Source organism: Ambystoma mexicanum, chromosome 5q (assembly GCF_040938575.1).
Source record: "Ambystoma mexicanum isolate Mex_15411 chromosome 5q, UKY_AmexF1_1, whole genome shotgun sequence".
NCBI lineage: Eukaryota > Metazoa > Chordata > Amphibia > Caudata > Ambystomatidae > Ambystoma > Ambystoma mexicanum.
The window spans coordinates 925,203,949-925,228,267 of NC_090933.1; the positions used below are offsets into that span (position 1 = coordinate 925,203,949).

Genomic DNA, 24,319 nt, shown 5'->3' on the forward strand with positions numbered 1-24,319 from the left:
CACCTCTTCTTATGCTTCATATAAAAGACAACCAAAACATTTGAAGCTTGGAGTCCCAAGATCCTCTGTAGCAGATGGCATTGGAGTGTGATGTGAAAAAGTGTTTTGCTGTTCATTGAATGACCCTAACGTGCCCTTTAGATGGGAAGACCCGGCCATAGGCCACATCCAAGGCATATCCAATTAACAATCGGATTGAGTCAGAACAGGGCCAAATTCACCCAGGTTGAAAAACCTAGGGAAAACGTGCCTAGCAGGGAGCTCAATGCCACTGTGGGGGTGACAAGTCTCCTGTCTATAACAGATTATCTTTAATGTTAAATGCAAAAATGCACTAAACAAGGTGCCAAGATTGTTTTTATGTTAATGAAAGGAAATAGACTTGTGAAAAGGGGATTGAAGAGTTCATGGCATACTGAACAGCAGTTCACAGAGAAGCAAAATAAGCAGAACAAGTTGGAGATTGATTAGAACTCGCCTTGAAGACACATTTCGAAGTCTCTGGCATGAGCAGGCCTCCAGATAAGGTGCATACCAGGCCTTTTTACGCATTAAAATCTTGTAAATAGAACACTTTTATTCTTTTCCTGTGTATATTTACACACAAGTTTACAGCGGAGGGCAGAGCAAAGGTCGAGTTACTTGACAGAAACCAGAAGGCTTCTTTTGATGTTGATCTACATGGATGTAATTGCAAGCCATTGATAAGTCTCTGAAACAGAACGTATTTCTCTGAAGCCTTTCATAAAAAGAAACTGCACACTGCGATAAAAGGAATTGTTTATTTCCATTAAGCTTCTGCTGTCTTGCTGCTCATGGAGCAAACAGAAGCATTGTGCCTATTTATTTTCCTAGCATTTTAGGATTGTAAAATTAATAAGATGGAAAACTACGTTGCAATTGAGAATTCATATTTTGTAACAAATTATGCTTTTCTTTACAGTGAAAGCAAGCCAGTATTGCACAATTGTATTTTTCAGAGTTCCTGTCCTTTGTGCATAATCATGCAGAGGCAGATCATTTTTACACTTCTAATTTAATTTACACTCCAATTATAAAAACAGTGTGTAACATGACGACTATGTACTGTCTAGTTTAGATCCATTCAACCTTGCAGTCAATGGGATGCATTACTATAAATGGACAGTGGCAGCAGAGTCTTTGTTCAAGGGTGAGTGATTGTCATTACACCAATAACAGGTGTTCTAGCCTCTCAAAACTTCAAGACTACAATTAAAACATCCAAAACCTGACTCTCCAGGAAGTGCAAACGCTGTTAAAAAACAAACAAATGAAAGTTACATTTGCAATTGAAATAGAAACTCAGCAAAACCTGTCCCTATGATAATCCAGTTAGGTATTTAACTTTATTTAGCCCTTGATACATGGTTCGTCCAACATTTTGGTACTGCGATTATTATAGCTCAGTCAAAAACCGACCTCTGAAGGATGTTAGCCAATAAAATAGCTCAGCCAGTTGAGCACTCGTCGTAGCAATCCGTGCGTGATCTGTAGGTTGCAGGTTCAAATCCCGGCATGGCAAACAGCATTTCATCCTTTCAAGGTCAATAAAGCAATACAGACTTCGGTTTGGGGAATATTGTGATATTTTCTATATACAGCGCTTTGCAAAAAGTGCTATATAGCCATTTGACTATGAGATTAGATATAGAATTTAGCATGGAGTCCTTGCCTCTCTGCACTGTTGTATCATAACATTGGCATACCATTAGACAGTAATAGCTCCAGGAAATGAGGACTTTCATTAAACATCAAAAGACAATTCTGCTATCGAACCAAAACACACAATACAATTCATGCTTGCTTTACTATGTAATTGGCTAGGTTTTTGTGTTATCAACATTTAAATATATACAGGAGAGATGATTAAATGGCCAGACCTTAGAGAAATAATGAAAGGTGTATTCTTTCACAATACAGAAAGCTGCCGCATAGTAACAATTCTTTAAAAATGTTTATTGGTTTAACACAATTAAAACCTTGTACATCAACATCAAAACCTTCAAGTTTTTCCTTTCCTTCATTATTAAGCATCCCTAATGGCTCAACATAACATCTTTAACAGGTCCTATTTTACATTTACTAATTCATGTCACCTGACTGCAATGATCTTAACTTTTTAGCACATATTCCACTAGCTTCATCGCTGCTTTCCCCCAGTAGGACCCATTCCCACCACTTTTCCGCTGATCATGTTGACGTTTGCCTAATGTGGGGCTCCAGCTATCTTGATCGGACTTCTAGTAGGGATTTACATGAGGTTATTAAGTGAAAGTGTGTCCACCCTCCCTGCCATCCCGCAATATCTACATTGAGAGTTCACCAGCTCAATTTTTTTAATCGGCAGATCAACTTCTCTGGTTGTCAAAATGTTTCATCTACACCGAAGTAGGTGGTCTCTAATGTGGCGATGGGAACCTCGAGGTAGGTGGGCAGTTGGTTCAGTCCCTTCCATCCCATAGTCAGAATTGGTCTCAATTTATCTTTTCCTCTTCCCTCTTCGGGTTCTATCCAATCTAAACTCTGTAGCTTTTATTTCACTTTCATATGGTTTAAGATTAATCCTTCGGGCTCGATATTCGAACTTCTCAGAAGGGCCGTCACTTTTAGTCTCCACCGAATCAGTCCTTTTTCTTGGTCACCCTCTTGCATTTGAAGAATTGCAAAGGGGGCCACAATTTCCACCAGCATGCATTTCCTGTATAGTGCCATGAATTTCTACAATACTACAGAGGCTAATGACTGCAGCATCAGCTCGTATCGGATCATGGCCATCAGGAGAGAGTTAGGTAGTTTCAAGATTTTATGCCAAAAGAATCCCTCCAATACTCCCCAGATTTTCCATGACAGGTTCAGCATTGCTTCCGCGCCATAGGTGAGAATCTGGACATTTTGCCGGTAGAATGTGATGAGTGGTATCAGGGAATACCTGCCATATTTTCTGTGCAGGGCCGCACCCTGTACTGATAAGCCTTTTCAATTTCCCCTTCAATGACATAATGGCCCTTGTCATCAATATTCTAGCTGACGACAATGCCTAGATGAATCATGGTTTCAGCGACCTAGTTCTTGTTCCTCCAGACAAACTTAGCCTTTTGTTTTCTGTGCGGCGACAACAGAGCCAAAATATTCCATTGCCACTCATATTGTTATTTTTTTTAGGTATTTAGTAAATTCATCAACCCGCCATTGTAGGCCAATGGGGGGTTTGGTCTATAAAGACCAGGTCTTCGGCATACAGTATCCAGGGCATCTCAGGGCGGGAAGGCTGGGACTGGTTTTTGGGATTCACCAAGATCTGAAAATTATAGCGTAAAGAGCAGTGGCGCCAGGGCACAGGCCTGCTTTAGTCTATGGTGTGTGTCAATTTTGCTCGAAAGCTGGCCATTAGCGGATAATCGGTCCGGGATCGAGGTGTTTGTGTAAAGAGTCCCCTATGGCCTCCACCAGGTCTATCAGGCAGTTTCATTCCCTCAACTTGCTCCATAGGTACTCTCTATTTACCCAATTGAAGGCCTGTTCAAGGTCCATGAAGGCCATATACATAGATGTACTCGATTCAATTACCCTCTGCTTCAAAATATTAATAAATAGATTCAGCGGGGTCCCTTCTACCTTCACAAACCCTGTTTGCCTTGGGTCCATCTGCCAGTTTTTGTTGCCCATGTATTTAGATCGCGCAACAAAATTGATACAATTTGCCAAGGGAATGCAGAAGGGAGATCGGGCGATAGTTTTTGGGATCGCCTCGGTCGCCCTTCTTGAATATGGGGACTATGATGGCCACACGCCACGTTGTCGGGACCTTCCTAGTCTGCATAAGATGTCTGAACATAGATACTGCTAGCTAGTCCTCCCATACCTCCATGTTCTCCTTTAGGTTAGACAGTCCATCAGCGCCAGCAGCTCTCGAGGTGCAGAGTCTGCTGATCACGAGTCTTACCTCGTCCTCTTCCAATGCAAAGTGCTCTTTACACTCCTCCCCTCTTCAATTTGCTTTGTATTGTGAGGGCTAGCAAACACGGTAGAGTAGTGGGAGACCTATCTATCTTCAGTTACTTGGCCCATCATGTGGGTCGATGTAAAACTACCTCGATTATTCAGGAGTTCCCACAGATTTCCTAGCATACGGTTTTCAGCATTTTCTCTGCATCCTTTTGCATTCTAAGGGCCCTGGTGGCCCATAACCAGTTGCAATAATTTTGTTTAAGTGCACGTATCTTGTCATTCATTCCGGGGCCTCTTTCCCTCCCCAGTCTTCAAACATCAGCTACCATTTCTCTTCTGGCCATCACTAGCATGAAATCATAGGCGTGGATTGGGATTAAATCTGGTTTCCCTCGGTATTGCGTACCACCCTATCGTTTAAGGATCCATAGGTATTCTACATTGCTCTGATTCTTTGCTATGGTGCCTTCGTATAGGCGAGCGATATTCGTGACTTCATGTTTTATCTTTAACCGGTTTAGCCCCCAGGTTACCTCAACCGGGACCATTTTCATCAGAGGCCGGACAGGACTGATAACAAGCAGATAGATGGCCAGAAGGTCGTGATTGCTTAGGGATTGCTTCACTATTTCAAATCTGACAATCCTTTCTATTATATTTCTTGAAACAAAGCAATAATCCAAGCAAATTCTCTGTGGGCCTCATCCACAAGTACATGCACCTGGTCTATCACCTTCCGTTTGTGCGTTTAACATACATAATTCCCTAGCAGTTGTTTCTGAGACCCAACTTCGAGCTCTTTCATTTGCAATCTTTTAGGGGCCATCCTTCATTGCTCAACAAGCGAATGTTCAGGTTGTTGCATATAATAATGCAGGGGCTTTCCCACTGGATCAGTTTAATAAATTTCTCCTTATTGCACATGTTAACCCTCCAGTATACATTCACTAGCAGGTACTTTTGTTATCGCTGGATATATTCCCCTACTGTATGAACGAGAGGTGAGGTTGTCGGTTCAAAGGGCTACCATTTAAAGCCACTCAGCGTGCTAATTCCACTGGACCATTATTGCTGCTACTGGGCTGTTTATTTAAAATACTGCCGTTTTAACAATTTTAATAATTTTGTACTTCGTGTAACATTGTGCATTGTTGTGGCATTACTGACTGTGGACTACTGCAACGCGGTCAGTCCCCTTTTTGACTAATAGGCGTTCCTGCACCTTGTTGTAGACTCTTCACCAGCATTTATGTGTCTGCTGCTTCGCCCATGCAGCGGGCGCACCGTCAGCGCGCCTGGCAAGCACGCCTGTGCCCAGGATGGGCCCTGGATGCGCTACGACATTAATCTACCTTCACAAGCTCTGCAAGAAGAGTTGCTTGCACTGGCGCCAAATTCTACTATTCTGCCTACTAACTTTGGCTCTTATCCTGCCTCAATTCCTCTGGTGCATGGCCTTCTATTAAATGCTCCATCTTTGGCAGCTCACGCTTTAAGCTGCTGGGATTTGCTGGAAGACCTTCAACCTGACCTGACATTCATATCTGAAAATTGGTTGGGGCCCCGCTCACTGACCCTTCAAATATACAAATGTTACTCTCCGATTATGCCATACTTAGGTGTGACCGTGCACCTCCCCGTATGGGTGGTCGCGTTAATGTGGTTTTTAAGGCTAGGTTCCAAACTCTCATTATGCCATTGGTGCATGATCTTAACATGGATGCAATTTTGGTGGGCATTTCCAGGTCTGCGTCTAGTACTTTGTATGTACTATTAATATATCGCCCTCCTGGCTATGACGGGAGGTTCTGTGAGGAGTTCCCTGGGTTGATTACTTTGCTCCTCCAGAAACATTGTAATCTGGTTACTATGGGTGATTTTAATCTTCCTACCAATGAAACCTGCGGCCCTTTGGCCAAACAATTTTCACTCTTCATGGAGGATTTGGGTTTCTCCCAGCTGATTGAATACCCCACGCATCAGCTTGGAAACACTGTTGATTTTATTTTTGCTGCACCAGCATCTGTCAGTTGCCACGGCACTGCCCATTATCTGATCTGACCATGTAGTTGCCCCCTTCCCCATGCCTGTAATGTCCCGCCCCCTGTCCGGCCCTCTGCAGTTCGCACTCAAGCGAGGACTGGCATAAAGTTTATTTTCCTGATTTTACATCCGCTATTCTTAAAGATCTTGCCAAGGTTACTAAGTGTACCTTGGCAACTATTTTGCAGACCCCGACCTCTGTTGCCAATAATCTTGCTCATTGCAAACGCTGCCCTAGAAGGACTCTGCGTGCAGAGCCTTGGTTTCCGGCGGAGCTAAAAACTCTCGAACTTCGCCGGAGACAGGCGGAAAGGATATGGAGATGTGCTTAGTTGGTTGCGGATCGTCGCCTCTACCGTCATGTGACTCTCCAATATCATGAAGCCATTAGGGAAGCAAAACAATCCTGCTTTAGTAATAGTATTGAGCAGGCTATTAATCAGCCTAGGGCTCTTTTTGCGCTCGTTCAGTCTCTTCTGTACAGGCTAAATCCCAGTCGGGTATTCCTGCCTCCCAGGAGCTGTGCTACTCGCTCTCTTTTTTTTAGGAAAATATAGCCGACATGAGAAGGCATTGTTGCCTCCTGCCTCTCTGATGCACAGTGCCCTTCATTAATTCTGAGCTCAATCGACCCTGCCTCGTCGGTCCCTCAGTGGTCCCCTTTTTCCAGTGTTCAGACGAAGTGCAGGCAGCAGTTGACCGCCTTAAATCGGCTTCTCCAGAGGATTCTGTCCCACTTTCCGTACTGAAAAATATCTCAGGACATTCTCGCCCAACTTACCTGACTGTTCTGTCTAACTTTCGTCCCATCTCTCTGCTTCCCTGTCTGATGAAGCTTTTAGAATCACTGGTGTCTCCGCTTCTTGGCACTTTCTTGGAATCTTCCAATTTCTTCGACCCATTTCAATCTGGGTTTCGTCCTGGTTGGGGAACTGAGTCGGTCTTGGTCTCTGTGTTGGATGACCCGACTCGCTTGGTTGATCAGGGTGGGGTTGGCGCTATGATTCTGCTTGATTTATCAGCATCGTTTGATACTATCGACCACCCTACCCTGCAGTCCCGACTTTCCACCGCTGGTCTCTCCAGCCAAGTTCTTGCCCGGTTCTCCTCCTTTTTGTCTCAATGCACTCCGTCGGTCTACCTCCTTCTTGCTCTCGAGTGGTCACTCTTCTGTGTGGTGTTCCTCAGGGCTCCTCTCTGTCTCCCACCCTATTTAACCTTTACATTCGGCCTCTTTTGGCTACAATTCACACTTTTGGTTTGCTTTACTATTCCTATGCCGATGATGCCCAGATCCTTGTGCGGCTGGATCTCACCAAATCTGAATCAGCTGGTCAACTGAAAAACTGTTTGCTAGCTATTGGTTAGTGGATGGCGAGCAACTGGCTTGAGCTCAATGGTGGAAAAACTGAGGTGTTGGAGGGTACTGCCACGCCGTCTCAGTTTTGTACCCCGCAGTTCTGGCCTGCGAGTCTTCGCCATTTTCCCCAGCCAGTCTCATTGGTAAAAAACCTTGGCGTTCAAATCTCAGCCTCCTTGTCTATGGCAGACCAGGTTTCATCTACATGTCAAATAGCCCACTTCAAACTACAAACTCTCCGTAAATTTCTATCGTGTATCCCGGCCAAGTTCCATGCACCCGTTGTGTCCTCCTTAGTCATAAGCAAAATCGACTATTGTAATGCCATTTACCTGGTTCTCCCCAAACATCTTCAGCGCTACATCCAGCTGCTACAAAATGTGGACTCTAGGGCCGTTCTTCATCCTCCTTGGGGTGCCCATATGACCCTGCTGCTACGACAACTCCACTGGCTCCCTTTCGAGTAACGGATTAGGTTCAAAGCACTGTGCATTGTGCATAGGGCCATCTATGGATTGGGTGCTGAATTTCTTCAGAACAAATTTGTTCTGTACATTCCCTCTAGGCCGCTTCGATCTCAGGACTTTACAACCCCCGAGGTTCGGCTTACTCTAACGGGTGGCTGTGCATTTTCGGTGGCTGCTGCTAAGGCCTGGAATCAGCGTCCCCTCCCTCTGCGCAGCACTGAGTCTCTCATTCTGTTCCGCCGTGCTTACAAGACTTTTCTGTTTTAATTCTGTGAACTGGTCCCTCACCTTCTTGTTAGCGGCAAGTTGCTTTTGGGCTTATGCTGCGCTCTACAAATTTGATTAAGATAAGACTAAGCTTTAGGATTTGCACGTATCGGCTCGGATTTTCTTGGCTAATTATTGCTAGCCCCACATCCACCTTAGATGCCTTTGCAAGCTGGATTGAGATGCGACTGATATCCTTCACATGAGGGGGTAGACCTAAACCAAGTCTCTTGGAAGCATACAATGTCATATTGGTCCAACATACATGAATTTTTGGTGAATGTTTTAAAACTTCTTGTATTTCAAGATCCGATAAGCAGCCCATATTGCTCTCTATTTAGGTTTACAGCTTTCCAGCGAGCCAACCCAAATTAGTAAGCTCCGCTCCTTGATGTTTTCCAATTTGAGGATTGAGTCTATTCTTCTGGTTATCCTTTATTCTCGATGGTGAATTTTAGGGGGACGTAGATCTTTTAGGGAGAAAGGTAGTTTTCTCTAATGTTGGTTCTTTTTGGGATAGGGGCAGTTTTCTATCCAGTGTTTGTTCGACATCTGAATTCCTTTTGCTTCTCGCTTTAATTTCTTTAGGGCGCAACTCCATAGATTTTGTTTGTTGGAGCTCGCCTTCCAACTTACCCTAATCCTTTTCCTGATGATCGCTCAATTCATAACCCATGGGTAGTAATTTGTCACTCTGCGCTAGCAGAACCTCAGTTAGTAGCGAGTCCAGGTGGAGGATCACCCAATCCATTTTTATCTACCAAAAACTACAATCTTAATGTCCTCAGTGGTTTTATGTCTTAGCGGAGGATTATACATTGCAGAAGCTTCATAACATTTCTGCGGTTCAGGATGGGAGTGTTAGGGCCGGATACAATTCTTTCTAGGTACACTTTCAAGTCTTTCTTGGAAGCTTCCTGATCAAATTCATCTGCGTTTTGTTTCTCTGCTGTAATTACTGCAGCCTTTTCATGCCAGGTTTTTCTCTCCATTGTTCTGCACTTCTTAGACCCAGTTCCTTCACTTGCGATTCTCCCAGTGTTAATCTTTTTTCTTCCATAGTTTTAAATGGCTGTTCGTATTTTGCTGCTGGGGTCCTTTTCACTTTGTCCACTGATTTGCTAATCTGTCTTCCTTGCCGGTTCAGTAGGGTTAATTGACTTGACTTTCGATTTCCACCCAATCTAATTGGCTTACGTTGCTCCACTCCTCCTCATCATCATCATCATCATCATCTTCCTCCCTATCCATTATTTCAAACAAGTCACTTAAGCATGATTCAGTGGAGGATTAATTTCCCTCTGACTCTCCATTAGTTCTCGGGTCGGGAGTAGCTGGTTCTGTTTACTTGGTTTGTAGAGCCTCTCGCGGCAGCGCCAATTCCCTTCTCGGGCGTTTCAGTGATTGTCTCATATCAAGGGGTGGAGGTGTTCATAGATTTCTTAAGAAGGCTCTCGAGCCATTCGATTTTCTTTTCCGTAGTGCTGTTGTATTTGTTTTTTCCTTCATTTTTCCTATTTCCAGTGATCCTCCCGGATGCACTCTGTTTATTGCCTGGCATGAATATTGGGAACGTGTTTGCCTCCTTCGCAGTTCCTCGAGTTGGAGATTCTCCAATAGCCAGGACTTCCACTACTTCCAAGTCCTCACAAGAGCTTGGTGGGAAATTCACAGTCAATTTGTAGTAATGATTTCCATACAGTTTTTGCACACGTCGGCTGGATGTCACATACGTTTTACTCTTGGAGAAAGTCATTTTTACTCTTAAAATCACATTTACATTCGAAGTTTAAAAATAGGGAGTCAAATACTCCCACCTCAAAATCTTATTACTGGACGTGAGAGAGGACTATTGGAAGCTGAAGCAGTCGGCACACCAGTGATCGATGCCTCAGAAGAGCATGAGACAGTCGGGATTTGAGTGGGATGCCACGAGGTCCATACATCCAGAAACAAGGTGAACAGCTGAGTGATGCCGACACAGAGGAGCCAGAGATAATATTGATGATCAAAGTCCGATGCAGAGAGTCGCATTGCATTAGTACAGGATGGAGAATGGGAAGGTATGCAGAACGCCTCATGCACTGCTGGGAACTAGGCCAAGACTTCAAGAGCTGTAATAAAAGTGGAGAAACCGAGATAGCGCTCAAAGGGATAAAGCACCAGAACATCTAGAAAACGCAAGAGTGAAAAGGGTGACCCCAAAGGTCCAAAATTCAAGTCAAAGTATACAAACACTTTTCTGGGATATGAAGGCTGGTATGCCTGTTGTCGGTTCCTGGGGTGCTGTCTGTATGTCTGAGCGAATTTGTTCACTAATGGGCATTTCAGACACATTGAAGAACGTCTTCAGTTACCCTTGTATATTCTTACCTGACTTTACCTCATAAGATACCTTGAAGTTTGTCAGTCTGATTGGCAGCAAGACAAATTGTGGCTTAGTGCGAGTTAGGATTTTCCTACTGCTCACTAGGAGTCCCTCTAAACCCGCTTTACTTTGTTTCTTGATTACTTCTGCGCTTCGCCTTCCCGCACCCAATCAGCATTCACTTGTAGTTCAATAGATCTACAAATCCAAAGCTAATCCTCTTTCATAAGGACCTCAGCAAGTCCAACATGTGGCTTGATCCTACAATGAAGAGCTCGGTTTTATCCGCGTTCAGAGCCATGAAATTCTGACTCATCCATGAGTGGATGATAGAATAGATGACGGAGAAGGCGTTGATGTCTGTGGGATAGGAGCCAGACAATTCAAGGATGACCTGGGTGTCATCAGCGTAGTTGGTATACAGAACACCCAGGTCATCAAGCATAAGAAGCAAAGGGAGAATATAGATGTTAAACAGAGTGGGAGATAAGGAGGAACCCTGGGGGACACCACGTGTGAGCAGAGAGGGTATAGAGGTAGCATTTTGGATGACCACGCGAGCATTGCGAGGACCAAGAAAAGAGACTAACCATTGTGTAGTGAGATTCAAGCAGCTGATAATCGATTGTAACCTAGTTGCCAGGAGTGCATGGTCGACCAAGTAGAACCCGGCTGAGAGATCTAACAAAATCAGAAGTGCAGGATGGCCACGATCAATGATGGATCAAAGAGTCGATTTTAAATCAAGCATGGCAGTTTCAGTGCAGTGACCGGCACGATAACCGGACTGACGAGGCCCATGGATGGCATTATCATCAATGAATTTCTGTAACTGAAGATAGGTGACACGGTCCATGACCTTCAAGAGGAAGGGCACGTTGGTGATAGGACGATAGTGTTTAGCAAGAAGGGGGTCAAGATTGGCTTTCTCGGGCGTTTCAGTGATTGTCTTCCGAAGGAATACAACTCATTCACTATTGCTAATGTATCTATCCCAGTGGCATGAAGCGTTAAGACTCTTGGCGTCACCATTGATGCGGAGCTCTCAATGCGCTTACATGTCACTAAAACCAGGGCAACCTGTAGCTGGATTAACAAGCAACTCTGTGCACCTTTTTTCTCTGCCAGCAATATGTCTCTCCATGCATCTGCCCTTGTTAATTCCAGGTTAGACTACTGCAATAGTCTCCTAGCAGGCACGTCTGCTGTTAATATCACCGCTCTCCAGACAACCCAAAACGGTGCAGTCCGAGCAGTGCTTGGTTTACCCAGGCATTCTTTTATCACTGAAGCCAGGAAAAACTGCACTGGCTGCCCATCAAGCATAGGGTATCCTTCAAGATACTCACTCTCACATTCAAATGTTTGACTGACTCTGCACCTATATATCTAACCCAGTGTATTCATCGCTATGTCCCTGGTTGTTCATTCAGGTCCACTGAGCAAGCCATGCTTACTCAGCCGCGCTTTCGCTCAGTCAAATTTGGCAAAACCATCTTCAGTGCCGCGGCCCCTCCCTAGTTATCACTAATGGTCTCCTTCAGATTTCTGCTTCGCAATTTTCTTGTTCATGTTACTGTCTCGTTTGTTTTATGTGCGCCGTGAGGCCTTCGGGCGATTTGGCGCAGTTAAGAATTAAAATAAGTAAGGCCCCAAAGCATTATTTGAAGGATTACAATGCTGTGTTTTGGGAGCACAAGGCAAACTATGAAATATTTCTGAATGAGAGAGACTATCGAGGCCCCCTCAAAGCATTCTGCAGACTATAAAAGTCCTAAACAATTCAGTAAATTAGAAAAATGTGGAGACAAAGGTACACTCAGGGAATCTGGAGTATAATTCCCAATAAGGCCCATAGGCAGTCAGTGACTTTAGAAGGATTTACTACAAAAAGACATTAATTCATAAAAATCCTGATCCTGCCCAGAAATGAAGGTGACAAGTCTAAACGTAAAGTAATTCTATTTAAACTCCTTTCAGGCAATGACACAGAGCAGCTGTCCAAGTAGGGGGTGCACATGGACCCTCCTAACCCCCCAAAATAGGAAGCCACTAAGTCCATCAGTTTCGTGCCTATCAATAATTAAACTCCATGTGACCCGCAGATAATCTCAAAGCACCAGTGGCTGCCACAAATGGGAATGTGAATGTGCTTCACTTACAGACCCACCACAGAGCCAGTAGACTGCTATAGTGAGGCAGAATCTCATTCCTAATTATCTTTAACTCCTCCTCAGGGTTGAAGGTAGGGAAATGGGGAGAAGTCAAAAAATGCACAATCCTGGCCAGTTATTTTCCGATCTCACAAAGAGCCACAATAAGAAAAAGTGTTAATGAACTCCCTCTGAAAACAATGAATAACTGAGATAGAGGGGGATGAAAAGAAGAGGTAAACTGTATCCCTTGCCCACCAAGAATATTAGCTGAACAAGATGGAAAACAAGTCTTCATATGTTTTGGAATTTCCTGCAGCCCCAAAGAAGTCTTGTCCATTTTTTACTGAATCCATAGGAGCTGCTTGACCCTCAGAAGAACACCAAAAATAGCATCTATGACAGCAAAGAAAAATGTACTTCAATAGGACATTGACGGGCGCCAAATGTTCTTCTGCACTGTTACACATGATTGTATATATTGACAGACTTAACCTTGATTTTTATGACATTGCTGTATATGTTGCAGGCCCTTGTCTCCTACACTAAATGCATAGCTATTTGCACTGATGAAGGACAATATGTCCGAAATGGATTGACACCCTAACCACACTGGCATAGACCACCATGAAGTGTTCAAGTGTGTCTAATGTGAGTACATAGTGTTTTTGCATCAACCATTGGATGATGGTTTTTCCTCTAAATAATCAACAATTTCAGGAAAGGCAGATCTACCATTTGAAGGTAAACCTAGCACATATGCTAGATAATTGGTGTGCAGCCCTCACTGCAGGCTTTCCTAGCCTAGGTCCACAGCTTTGTCACTATTTTCAATGCTGTGTGCACAGGCATTCTCTATAGGGTATGCACCCCACGTTTATACATCTGATAATCAAACTTCCAGTTAGCATGACATGCATTACTCACCGTAATAGCATTTCTGATCATTGTATCTGTTTAGAATCACATGCTGTGCATATAGTCCGACATCTAGTGGAAATCGCGGAGTCGGAACAAGTTACTTACCTGTAACTGTTGTTTTCCAGCATGCGTCTGGCATGGATTCACATGCTCATGAATATTCCCCGTCGTCAGGCTGGGAATCCTCGGTAAAGAAAAAAATCAGTTTTGTTTCTGAACTGTCTTTCTCCTAAAAAACAATCACTGGTCTCTGGGTCATACTGCCCCCAGCCAATGACTGCCCTCTACCTAAGCCCCTCGCCTGGCAGCCATCTTCAGATTTTGTAGCACGTAAAGTGGCAGTAGGACCAAGAAAAGAGGCACAGAGGGGTAGGAGGGTGGGTTCACATGTGAATCCATGCCAGACCCATGCTGGAGAACAAGTTACAGATAAGTAACTTGTTCCTTCTCCAGCATGGGGTCTGGCATGGATTCACATGCTCATGAATACAAGAATACATAGCAGTACACACATGCACAACCACAGGAGGTGGCAAGGCTCAACATTAAGCATCTCTTACCTCCTCACCAGGCCCACCTTCAGACGCACAAGCTGCGCAGCACTGCCTGGCAGGCTCTGGACTCCTCCCTGGAATCCCGGTCGACGCAGTAGAATCTCGTGAAGGTGTGAGTCGACCTCCACGTAGCAGCCCTGCAGACGTCCAGCAGGGGCACACCAGACAGGAACGCCGTTGTAGCAGCGATCCCTCTGGTCGAATGGGCTCTCGGACGGCCGGGCAAGGGTCGGTTTGCCAACCGGTGACAGTGCATAATGCAGCCAGAGAGCCATCTGGAAAAGGAAGAGTTCGAGAGGGCCTTCCCTTGATTCACAGGTCCAAAGTTCACAAACAGCTGTGCTATCTTCCGAAGGCTCTTCATGCGGTCCACGTAGAACTTCAGCGCTCTAGCTACATCCAGCGAGTGCAAAGTCATCTCGGCCGGCGATGGAGGCAACAGGAAGACAACAGGTAACACCAAGGGCTTGTTGAGATGGAAGTCCAACGGCACCTTGGGCATGAAGGAGGGGCGAGTCCTCAGCACCACCTTCGTCTCGTGGAATTTCAGGTACGAGGTTTACAGGAGAGGGCCTGGATCCCTCCCAGTCGTCGTGCAGAGGGGATGGCCACAAGAAAGGCTGTCTTCCACGACAGGAACTTCAATGGTGCCGAATGCAGCGGCTCGAATGGTGGCCCCATGAGCCTGGTCAGCACTGCGTTGAGCTCCCACACCGGGGCCGGGGCCTTCACAGGCGGGAACAAACGGAACAGTCCTTTCAAGATGCCCCAGAGTTGTGGTGTAGCAGGAGATAGCCATCAGATGGATCTTGATGGAGGCATGAGCCAGCCCCGCCTTGGCCAATGATGGCAAGTATGACAGCACTTGAGGGGCTGTAATCGGCAGAGGGTTAATCTTCTGTGCATGGCTCCAGACAGAGAACCTCTTCCATTTGTGTCCATAGCACGAGAGTCAAGGATGCCCTGGCCTTTGCAAGCACCTCCTTGTAGTCCGCCGGGATATCATACCCTCCGAACTCTAGTGCTACAGGAGCCAGACCTGCAGGTTCAGCGACCCCGGGTCGTGGAGGAGGATGGCGCCTCCTTCTCTGGTGAGAAGATCTGCGTCCGTCGGCAGTTTGACTGGGGGGGATGCTTACATGTCCAGAAGGTCTGGGAACCAAATCTGCCTCGGCCACGCTGGCGCGACGAGGATCATCCTCCACCAGGACCGTCTGAGTTGACTGATGAGTCGCAACATCAACAGTGGGAACACATACAGGAACAGACCGTCCCAGGGGAATGAGAAGGCGTTGCCCATGCTCCCCTGCTGAGGAAACCTGCTAGCGAAACTCCGGCACTTGGCGTTCGTCCCCTTCGCGAATAGGTCGATCTGGGTATTGCCCCATCGTCGGAATAGGAGATCCACTTGATCCTGTCACAGCTCCCACTCGTGGCACAAGCGCAGCTCCCTGCCGAGTGAGTCGGCGATGGTGTTCTTTATTCCTGCCAGATGGAAGGGTACCAGAAACATCCCTTGGGCAACGGCCCAGTGCCACAGATCCTGCACTTCCTTAGTTAGGGCTGGGGATCTGGTGCCCCCCTGCTTCCGGAGGTAGCTTCCGGAGGTAGAACATCGTGGTGGTGTTGTCGGTGAAGACCCTTACACCACCTTGCCCTTGAGGGACGGAAGGAACGACCCAAGGGCCCAGAACACAGCTCGGAGCTCCAGGACATTGATGTGTAGTGACCTCTCCTCCGGGAGCCAAAGGCCTTGCGTGGAGATCTCCGGTGTGCGCTCCCCATCCCTCCAGGGAGGCGTCCGTTGTCACAGTTTCCTGGTGTGCCGGGGTCTGAAAATCCATGTCCGCTGCTAGATGAGCGTCGGTGCCCCACCACCAGATCGTTTGGCAGAAAGTCTCGTTGAGTGAGATCCTGTCTTCAAAATTGCCTGCCGCTTGTATCCAACGGGCGCCGAGGAACTCCTGCAGTGGTCGCATCCGCAGCCTGCATAGGCGCACGAGGTAGATGCACGAGGACATCATACTGAGTAGGGACTTGATGGACCTCAGCCTGGCCACGTCCATGGTCAACATCTGTTGTACCTTGCCCAGGATGGCCTTTGTCCTTTCCTCCGACGTTGAAGACAATCGCGCCACTGTGTCGAGTCTGGCTCTCAGGAACAGGGCGAATTGCGACGGTACCAAGTGGGATTTCGCAAAGTTGATCAAGAATCCCAGATCCGTGAGCAGTTGGATGTTCTTCGCTGTGTGATCGACGGCGAGTTCTCCAGACTTTGCTCAGATGAGCCAATCATCCAGGTAGGGGTAGACGTACTTGTTTAGACGACGAAGGTCCAGGATGGGTCACCAACCGCCGGTCTTCTTCTGGACGAGGAAGTACCGCGAGTACACGCCAGAGCCCTGGAGACTTTTTGGGACGAGTTCTATTGCTCCCTTTCTTAGCATCGCTCCTACCTCAAGAAGTAGTTGTGGGAAGTGGTTTGCCTTCCTGGCCATGGGTGGTATACGGGGACACCTTCTCTGAAATTCCAGAGTGTACCCGCGGGCCAGGGCATCTGGCACCAAACGGTCGGTGGAGATGGACTCCCACAAGCGGATGAATTTCGCCAGCTGGCCTCCCACTGGGGTGCTCCGGTGGGGGCCCCCCGACGCCACGGCCGGTTCAGTCCCGTTTCGTCACCGTCTTGCCGCCTTGGCGACAACGCAATCCTCCTTTCTTGCCGCGTTCTCTGTAGGCTTCCTGCGATGAGGAGTGGGCCGCTTGGCGGTACGATGAGGAACTGCCGCCAAATCCTTTGGAGGCACCTTGCATGCCTCCGGAGTTCCGAAAGGACGGCCGTTGTTGAAGAACAGCCAAGGCCCGAGCCGTCTAGGTGTCCACCCCGATGGCCTGCAGTGACTAGTCCACTGTTTTGCCAAACAGGTTGTTCCCGTCGAAGGGCATGTCCAGAACCCTGGTCTGCACGTCCTGGCGGAAGTCAGTGGCCTTGAGCCAACCATGCCGGCGAATGGCAAATGCCGTTGCCCATCTGGCGAAAGCCGTGTCGGCGCTGTCCGTGGCCACCGTAATGGCGTGGTCGAAGCCACTTCGCCTTCCTGTAGGATTTCCAGGTTCTCAGCCCTCTTGTCGGCCGGGAGGAAGTTCAGCAGGGGAGCGATCTTGAACCACACAAGGGGGTGGTGATGGGAGGTCCATTCCGTCACCACTGTCGTCGTCCGTCCCCATCGTCACCATCTCCGTTCCCGTCTCCTCCCTCGGTGGAGGGGAAGGCGCTGAAGTCTGAAGGCTGGAAAGGAGAAGGGGGAAGGGACGCCTCTGCTTGCTCGGTGGGCTTCCACACGGTCCAGGTGCCGCTGGATCGTCCGCTGGGGGTAAGGGCAACCTTGTCCTTATCTAGGTACACAAGGCCTGGATAGCCATCAAGATCGCTCCTGAGTTGTCTTGTGGCATAGGCATTGGTTGCCACGGGAGCGACGGTTGGGGAGTAGGATCCTCCGTCTCCTCCACAGTCCACGGCTCCTCATCGGCACCACTGGCGCTTTCTTAGTCCATTTCGTCGGGATCCCTCCCTTAGGACCGGACCTCCTCGAACCTCTTGTCCAGGATCTTTGCGACGCCAGCCAGCTCATCTTCAGAGGTGGTATCTGTGTCCGTAATGGCTACCGTGCCCCCCCCCCCTTTCTCCGCCCGGGATTTTACAGGGGTCTTATCGATAGGCTGAAATTACCATGTTACTCACCGTAGTGACCACCTTACTCCTAGTCCATAGTCCCCTTTCCTCCATACTTATGGGACATCTCTCCGTCCTGTGGGACCAGAGCACTTTGTAAAAAGCATCCACATTTTTTTCAAAAATGTGTCCCTCCTCTTTCCTGCGTGGGGCCCGGCACGCAGCCGTAACCACACCCACCTTGGCTCCGCCCGGCGCATCGCCCATCAGTCCTTTTCTATCGCAGGGTCAAAGACCCATTAGCAATAACAAAGGAACCTTATTAGAGGGGACGGCGGGCGGGCGTATGGAGGAAAGGGGACTATGGACTAGGAGTAAGGTGGTCACTACGGTGAGTAACCTGGTAATACTCCTACGTCCCGTCCCCTTTCCACCATACTTATGGGAGATTCCCAAGCACTCCTTACAGGAACTATGGGTGGATGGAAATACCATTCACTGAAACAGGTTCTTCAGCACAGCTTGGCCAAACTGAGCGTCAGCTCTAGAGCTCATATAGAGGCAGTAATGCTTACAGAAAGCAGATGGGGAGGCCCAAGTAGCCGCTTTAGCAATGGACTCCCAGGGAACATACTTCTGAAAAGCAACCGAGGCTGCCTTGCCCCACATGGATATCTTTAGGAGGTTTCAGCTTTTGGACGGTGAAAGATTCTGTGATACAGGCGGCAATCGATCTGGAAATAGATGCCTTAGACGCCGGCCTGCCCTGAGGGTTACCAAAGGTCACAAAAAGTTGGGAAGAACTCCGAAGCTTGGAAGTCCTGTCCAGGTAGAACTTAAGAGCTCTTCGGACATCCAGGCAGTGTAGAACCCTTTCCGCCTCCGAGGCAGGGTTCGGAAAAAAGACCGGAAGGGAAATCGACTGATTCAGATGGAATTCGGTCACTACCTTTGGTAGGAAAGCTGGGTTCGTCCGAAGGACTACCTTGTCCTTGTGAAAGACCAAGAAAGGATGCTCCACCGACAGTGCCTGGAGCTCACTCACTCTCCTCGCTGATGTAAGCGACCAGAAAGGACACTTTCCAGGACACGTACTTGAGGTCAACCGTAGCCATTGGCTCAAAGGGTTTATGGCACAGCGCCGTCAGGACTACATTTAGGTCCCAAGGTGGACTACGAACCCGAGGGTAGATGCGTGTCAAGCCAGCAAAATGTCTCTTCACCACCGGGTTGGTTAAAAAATAAGAACACCGGTCTGTAGAGAGGTAAGCGGAAACCGCTGAGATATAAGTCCTGCAAGACAGAACATGAACCCCGGACTCTGCTAGGGAGGATACGAAGGACAGCACCGTGTCAATCGTTGCCACCCTCGGGTCCAATTCTTTCTCCAAACACCAATGACAGAACCTGAGCCATTTTCTCTTGTATTGGGATCTGGTCGAGGGTTTCCTGGCTGCCTGGATAATGCGCATGTTATCCGCAGACAAGTCCAAACGCTCTAGAGATTTGAACTCCGGCACCATGCCGCCAAGTTGAGCGATTGTGGGAAGGGGCGCCACATCTGCTGTTCCCCTTGGTGAAGAAGATCGGGAGTTACTGGTAACCTGATCGGTGGACACACCGACAGGTGTTGAAGTTCTGAAAACCAAAACCTGGCCGGCCACAACGGAGCTATCAGTAGAAGAGAACAGTTGACAGAACTCTTCAACTTCCAAATTGCTCGATGAAGTAGAGGAAGAGGCGGGAAGGCATAAGCTCTCATGTTGTGCCATGGAATCTCGAGAGCGCACCCAAGAGAGGAGGCTCCCAGCCCCCCTCTGGAGGCGTACTGAGGAAGCTTCTTGTTTACCGCCGTGGTGACCTCCGGTGTGCCCCAACGCGAGAAAATCCAAGAGAGGATCTCCACCTTCAATTCCCACTCGTAGCTGACCACTGTCCGCCTGCTGAGGGCATCCGCAGTGACATTCAGCTGGCCCGGGATGTGCACTGCAAGCAGCCAGACCCCAAGAAGCACGGCCCACTCCCAAATCTGGATGGACAGGTCCACGAGAGGGGGAGACTTCGTTCCCCCTCGCTTGTTATGTAATACATAGATACCACATTGTCCGTTCTTATGCGGACCAGAAAGATCACGAGAAGCTCCAAATGATTTGTGTGCAGGAGCTTGTCCTGAGGCGACCAGAGGTCCGAGACCTGGAGAAGATCCAACTTCGCACCCCACCCCAAAAGGGAGGAGTCCGTCGTGATCGTCACCATGAGGGCTGGGTCCTGAAACCCTGCACCCACTGACAGGTTGCTGAGAGATGACCACCAGTCCAGGTCCACTCATGGAATCCAGAATCATTATCCGCTGGAATCCGGGTCCACAGCCTGACGCCAGGAACTCCGAAAAGCCATCTGGGTCCGTCTCATTTTGAGACGAGCAGGGGGAAGAGCCAGTACACACAAGGCCATGAGGCCCAAAAGCCTCTGGAACCACCAGGCCGACATGCTCTGACTGCGCAAACATCTGACACGGGTCCAACAGATCCGCCATTCTGTCCCCGGTCAGATACACTCGGCAGTCGGTCGTGTTCCAACGAAAACCCAGGAAAGTCAGGTACTGTGAGACCGTCATCGAGGATTTCCGCCAGTTCACCGACAGCCCAAGATGGAACAGGAGCTAAAGGAGAGACTGGAGGTTGCCCGCTGCTGCCAACGGACAAGGGCTGCGTAGGAGCCAGTCGTCAAAATAGGGATACACATGGATACCCTGGAGACGGAGATAGGCCGCAATCACCGACATCATCTTTGTGGAGACACGTGGCGCCGAACTGAGGCCAAAAGGAAGCACCCGAAACTGGAAGTGCTCCTCTCCGAGAGAGAAGCAGAGGTATCTCCTGTGTGGATTCCAAATCAGGATATGCATGTACGCATCCTGAAGATCCACCACGCTGAGCCAGTCGCCCATCTGCAAAGAGGAGCGAATCTGGCCGGGCGTGATCATCTTGAATTTCTCTTGGGGTAGGAAAAGATTGAACTGGGAAAGGTCTAGGATGGTGCGCAGGCCAGCTGGGTTGGGTTTGGGCACCGTAAACAGCCGGGAGTCAAAGCCCTCCCCTTGCTCTCCAAGGGGAACGGGTTCCACAGCTCTGAGGTGCAGAAGTTTCTGAACTTTGGCCTTGAGGGAGGGTGAGCCCGACAGCTGAAAAGGAGGGTTGAGGGGTGGGGTAGGGGGTAAAGGTAATGGAAGCCCGCTTGAGAGATTGACAAGACCCACCCGTCTTCTGTGATGGTCTGCCACGCCTCCCAATGAGACGCAATGCGCCCTCCCACCGGGGTCTCGTGCGAGCGTGGAAAACCCTCATTTGGCAGCCTTATCGGTGGAGGTGCCACCTGAACCTGATGAGGAGGCTGAGGAGTGGGAGAAAAACCGCGTACGCTGTTGTCTACGGCGGTTATTCCCCGTTATTCCCCGCAGGAGTATCCACTCTGCGAGATTTGCGGTCGAGGAAGCCCCTAAAACCAGAGGAAGGTCGACTTTGCGACAACGGTCTTTGAGACTTGAAAGGAGCTTTAACCAGAACAGACCATGATTTAGCCGTCTGAGTGCTATCTTTGGTTTTGGTGAGCTATACATCAGTAGAAGAGTGAAAAAGCTCCTTACCATCGAATGGAAGGTCCAGAAACTTGTCTTGCACTTCCTCCGAAAACTTGGTGGCATGCAGCCACGCTTGCCGCAAGGTATCGACCCCAAGAATCAGACCCCGAGCCGAGGTGTCTACATGATGAGCCAAAGCCTCCAGGAGATCCTGGGCCAAGACCCTGGCATCGGAAAGGCCCCCTCTGAAGTCTTCCAACTTCTCGACCGGAATGTGCTCCTCAAACTCTGACAGACTTCTCCACATCTGCATGTTAGCTCCCACCAAAATCAATTCTGCATTGGCCTGCCTGAGCTGTAAGGCCGGATTGGCAAAGATTTTCCTCCCTAGGGAGTCCAGGAGCTTGTCCTCCTTTCCCAAGACCTGAGTAGCCGTTGCGTAGGAGGATGCTGCAGGCCTGGATTGCAATGTAGCTGCAGCCACCACTGTGGAGGAGGGAGGCGGACAAGACGACAAAGCCACTTCTTCTGAAGAATGCAGCCTGTACCTCGCGTCAATCTTTTTATTGACAAAAAGTCCCGAGTGTGGCTTTTCCCAAACTCTTCGGACCTCGGCCAGAACGTCCTTCTGCAAGAACAGGCCGGTACGCTCCAAGGGAGACAAGGTGAACGCCCCAGAAAGCACACCCTCCTGCGGAGCGGGTGCCTCGGGCACCAGAACATCCAAGAAACTCATGTCCAGCACCTGGTCATGGAAAGCTCTGATAGAGCGGGGAAGGTCTTTGTTGTCCTGATCGCCTTGAGGGTCATCTGACAGGTCAGGATCCTGCTGAGCCGTGTCAGGCACTGCCTTGTCCACTGGGGACAATGGTGGCAAAGGCGGAAGTGCAGGGGGAGGCATCACAGGCAAGGGAGGCACCGGCAGAACGGGTGGAGCCGGAGGCGCAGGTGGACATATCTCCTTGAAAAGCCCTTTCAAATATTCCCTCATGGGGTAGGTGCGCATAAGCGCTTGAAATTTACCAAAAAAGGCGTCCTCGGAACCTGAGGAGGCCTCTCATGAGGTGGACAAATCCAGGGACGTAACGGGGAAGGGTGCCACTGTTGGGGAGAATTCTCTGTTTAGGCTGAATTTCCTAACCTAGTGAGTCCCCCAGCAGCTTTGCTGCATTTTTGGGGTTTATTTTTTTCTCCTACCAAGAGTGAGACTCTTTTACCCTCACTCTCGGACATGATTTGAGTGTGTTCCTTTGACTCTAGATGTGTTTAAATGGGCTATGGGGTCTTTTACTCCATAGGGATTCATGTGTTTTTGTGATGTGTGTTACACAGCACCCTCAGTGCACTAACACAGGGGTGTCATAGTGACCCCCCCAGTATAGACTCCATACCCTGGGACTGACTACTGTCTCCCAGGGCATGTAAAGTCACCATTGACTTTACTAGTCTTGAATTCTGAACAGAACCAGTACAAACCATCATATTGTGGACGTACTGGCTGGGGCAATTCGATTGCCCTGGGGTCTGTTAGTCGAGGGGGCACGTCTCCGTCCCCCCTGATCGAGTTTTGGCTGGTGGCAGTGGATACTACTTTTTATATTCAACCGCAAATATTTCTCTATGGGATTTTCCCATTGTTCGAGGCTACCATCTTTAATTACGATAGCCTCGAACATACCGCCGGTTTATTTAATTATTATTAATTCTCCGGTTGGTATTTTTTGCCAAAACTCTGTTCTAAAATGGCATTTGTGTTCTCTTCTGTGACTCCAACCCAAATAGAACCCTTTGTTCCACTTTTTGGCGGGCTTCTCCACAGAAGCCCTCCAAAGTGGTGCCACTCTGTCTGGGGTACTTAGGAGGGGTGGAGGGGGATTTAGGCACCCTGGACTGAGTTGCCCAGGCAACTGAAGTCGCACTCCGTCCTGATTGGCCCAAGTGGTGAGCCGGCCGGCTCACCACTTAGCATGTTTGAGTGACAGCTTGGCTGAGTGAATGGGGGTTTTCTGCATAAAAGCAGGGCTTTGGGGATTGGAACTTCAGAAGTCGACCACAGGACCTAAGAATCCGACGAGGGAGAAGCTGAGCCGACCTGCCACGACGACACAACCGGTGGAGCCCTGCTGGACCGTCTCACCACTTTTCCCAACGACAGAGGAGATCTCTCGCCAGAAAGTCTTCTTCCTTGGACTGGTGAGGATAACCAGCTTCACAGTCTTTTCGCCTTCCCGATGCATCTCGTGGCCGCCTTGCCTGTGCGCCAAGCACCCCGCCAACCGGAATACCATGTTTTACCACGACCGCGAAATAAAGGGTAATGCCTTTAACCGGAAAACTCCGCGGCTGGTTTCTTCCCTGGCAGTGCAACGACCTTCATCTTTCCTCGAAGTCGAGATCTTCTCTTCCCCTGGACGACGACGAGACTTGCACCCGCTGCCAGGAACAACTGCCACCGCTGGAGGATCCTTCCCACTTAAGGTACCGCGTCCCGCCTGTCTTCCCTTGCCACCGACTGTACGGGGTAGATTTAGCCCCCGGCTTTCGAACCTGGGTTAGCCTGGGACACACTGGCTAAACTTTTCTGAGCCTCTCTAAACTCTTTTTCGAACTCTTTGCAAGACTTTCTAAGCCTAGTGTAACTGTGTGATCTTGGGCTCATTTGTGCTCTGCTCTCTCTAAGAGTGGGCCCAGCCTATGGACTTTGGCTCACAAGTGACTTTTTGCTCTGCTGCCTTGCTAATAGTGTTCCTAAATCTTAGAGTGGTGTACCTTTCCGTATTCTGGCTTTTTCCCTCCCTTCTTCATGAACTTATTGGAGTGCCATCTATAGTTAAGCGCTCACCTCTGTATGGAAATAAGTTGTGTGAACTAAGACTTATCTGATAAGGAATAAGGGTTGTATATATTATAATAGTAACTGTGTTTAGAGTGTTTTACAATAAGAGTGCTGGAGTGTTTCAAACA

At 48.5% G+C, this 24,319-nt stretch overlaps 1 protein-coding gene across 3 annotated transcripts in view; it reads right to left on the minus strand.

The window, feature by feature from the left end:
- The window catches only part of RNF19A (ring finger protein 19A, RBR E3 ubiquitin protein ligase), a 970,824-nt gene that overhangs the window by 419,518 nt on the left and 526,987 nt on the right, over positions 1-24,319 (minus strand). The gene's annotated exons all lie outside the window — the stretch shown is intronic.